Raw genomic sequence first — 3,240 nt, forward strand, 5'->3', positions numbered from 1 at the left:
TCGACCGCAAGTTCATGGTCTTGTTTCGTGAACAAGATGTTTGAAATTGGTGGTCTGTTCCTGGATACGGCCTAACATTACACTAAACAACATGAATATCATTTTTTCATTCATTTCTTTTATTATTCGAATAACTAGCAGTTATAATTTGAATTATCCAAGAAAATTCAATTAAATAAAATAAATTAAAGAAATATAGTAAAAGTCCAAGAAATGTGCCACATTGGAACATGGAGTACCAGGTATTGTATGAGGACTACAGAAAAAGTTTGGGAGCAGGAAGAAAAAAAATAAAAACGGTTTACCAAATGTCTGCGTTTGGTGCTCGGCAAAGGAGTCTCTTTGCCGAGTGCCAGGACGGCGGGCACTCGACAAAGAATTTTAATTTTTTTTTAAAAAAAACCCTCTTTACCGAGTGCCAGGACGGGTGGCACTCGACAAAGAATTTAAAAAAAAGAAAAAAATACTTTGCTGAGTGCCAGATCGGGGGCACTCGATAAAGATTTTTTAAAAAAAAAAAATCCTCTTTACCGAGTGCTAGGCAGGTGGCACTTGGCAGAGAATTAAAAAAAATTAAAAAAAAATACTTTGCCAAGTGCCAGATCAGGAACACTCGGTAAAGGGGATTTAACCCTGCCGGCCTAGCACACCGTAACCATAACGCATTCACTTTTCACCGTCTCACCCCAGCCGTCGCCGCTCTGGTCCATAGTTCCGCTTCCGCTCCCTCTCGCCCGTCGTCCTCGCGCTCGAGGGATAGGCCACGGAGGTCCGCCGGCGTCCTCGCGCAAGCTGCCAGCCACCGTGGCAGTGCTCTCTTGCTGCAGGTACGGGCCCACGAGCCGCCCTCGTCGTCATCACATCTTATATTCTGGTGGTCACACGGCGGCGCTGCGCTCCAAGCACCAACTGCTGATGGTCGTGGATCTACTCCTGCAGCCGACGGCATGCCAGATTGGAGGCGAGCGGTGGGGTGCTGGGGGCTTCTAGCCGGATTAGCACCAGGCGCTCCTTGCTTCTGCTGAAGCCCACAGCGGCGGCCTCCAGATGCCCATATGCTTAAGTTTCGGTTCCCTTTTGATCGCCTTCTCAAGTTCTTAGCCTTACAACTCTTAATCGTTCCCCTCCTCCACCTTGGTCATGCAGATTCCTGAGCAACCAGACACGCTGCTACCTACCAGGGATCAAGAGATCACAGCTGTTTCTGCCATCTAGCAACTGGTCTGTTCTACCAATTTTTCTGTATGAGTTCATGCGGGCTTGATTGTTTCTTGGTTTTCTCTTTTGACGAGTAGGCATTTTGACGTACATGCATTTGTGGTTCCATGTAAGTGGATCAGCAGAGGTCAGTTAATCTGCAATGAATATCAAACTGCTCTTATACTGTAGTGTAAAATTGGATCAGTTAACATGGCAAATCTGCAAGTGACCTTTGACAATATGATTGGAAAAGCAAAAATTACAACTAGGTTGCATTTCTGAAGATTTAGCTGGCAGATCTGTTTTGTGTAATTTGTGAGAATCAACAATCTTCAAAATCAGCATATAATCTCTTATTTCTTTTTCATGTATATAACACATGAATTTCATAGAATATTTTAGAGAACTGCTTCTAGACCTTTGTAACATATGTCTTACAACAATGATGCACATCACCATCAGGTTTGAAGATTTACTATAGAATGTATTCATGTTTCTTGACTCCAGAAACTATGTGCGGTACTTGTAGCCTATGTCACTGTGCTTTGTATGTTCCAGTAAAAACCTTGAGATATTAGTTCCTATCATATTTACAAAGAATTATAGAAAATTATTTGATTTTCATTTTAGATAGAAAGCGGACATGCTAGTCTTAACTACTTTCAAAGTTACATTTAATCAGTGCGTAGTTCTCGTCTTAACCAGACGAGCTATTAGTAACTACTAACTAATATTAGTGTGCAGAATCAATCGGCGGCATCGAACGATCCTCATGCTTCAGCAAATGTGAGTATAGTAGTTTCAGAAACTGTCTTCAGCATTTCTTCATCTAAATTGCATCAGTTCGTAGATGTACATCTTTTATAACATTGTCTGATGATACCTGCTGCTTTCAACTTACTGGTGTATGATAGATTTAAATTCATGTGTAAAGTATAATGCTAGAAAATATCTTTTAATGCATGATATTGGACTGTAGTTTATGAAAAAGGCATGAGCTCTCAATATGCTTGTCATTTGCCCATTTGACTTATCAAAAGTGTACATGCCTATTATGATGAACTATAATTAAGTTGTTTTGGTGATGTCTTACGATCAGCATCTGTCTTTGGTTCCACTTTACTATGAATGAACTTATGGTTGATTTAACTGAAATGCTTACTGATTTGTGGTCTTATTTTGTAGAACAATCTTGCTATAGAAGGCCTGAGGAGGCAACAGTGCGGTGCGTGGAGGCAGAGGCCCAGCGGTTATCTGCAAGCGTGTTTCAACATTTTTGCAGATCATCTCTCTAGAAGAGATTCTGACCAAAGACAAGAGATGTTGATGCCGAGATAGGGGAAGTGCTACCCATTTGCCTTAGATAAGATATATAGGACAAAATACTTGTTAGCTTGATTGTGAATTGATACATACTAGTTAGCTTGATCGTGAATTGTTTGTCCTTAAACTATGTGACAGCAGTGGACTCGCTAATAAATGAAACTCAATGTATGTTTCTATGATTGGTACGATGTATTATTAGTTGTACTGCATGTTAATGCAACGATAATGTCACACCAATTTGTGATGTTTGTTATATATATCTTCTATTTGTTTGGATGGAATGTAAAAAACAAATAAAAAAGGCTATTTTCAGTCATTTTGCCGAGTGCCATGGTCACAGCACTCGGCAAAGCTGGAAAAATGGGCGTTCGGAAAACCATTTTTCCAGCTTTGCCGAGTTCCATGACCATGGTACTCGGCAAAGAATTTTTTTTTAAAAAAAATCAAACTTTACCGAGTGTCGGCTAGAGGGCACTCGGCAAAGAATTTTTTTAAAAAGAAAATCAAATTTTGCCGAGCGCCAGGCCAGGGGCACTCGGCAAAGAATTTTTAGAAGAAAAAAATAAAACATCTTTGCCAAGGGCCGGACAGAGGGCACTCGGTAAAGATTTTTTTTTAAAAAAAATAAAAAATCTTTGCTGAGTGCCTGCAGGGTTGGCACTCGATAAAGCGACCGTCAACGGGGCCGGCGCCGTGACGGTTGCTTTTCTTTGC

General features: G+C 40.8%; 1 long non-coding RNA gene across 1 annotated transcript; it reads left to right on the plus strand.

Moving 5' to 3' along the window:
• The first annotated feature begins 692 nt into the window (after nt 1-692).
• On the plus strand, nt 693-2,666 carry LOC136495180 (uncharacterized). The gene is made up of 4 exons (XR_010768911.1): nt 693-827; nt 940-1,221; nt 1,945-1,986; nt 2,386-2,666. It is a non-coding gene; the product is annotated as an uncharacterized lncRNA (long non-coding RNA).
• The last annotated feature ends 574 nt before the right edge of the window (nt 2,667-3,240 follow it).

Source organism: Miscanthus floridulus, chromosome 12, assembly GCF_019320115.1.
Source record: "Miscanthus floridulus cultivar M001 chromosome 12, ASM1932011v1, whole genome shotgun sequence".
In the NCBI taxonomy this organism is placed as follows: domain Eukaryota; kingdom Viridiplantae; phylum Streptophyta; class Magnoliopsida; order Poales; family Poaceae; genus Miscanthus; species Miscanthus floridulus.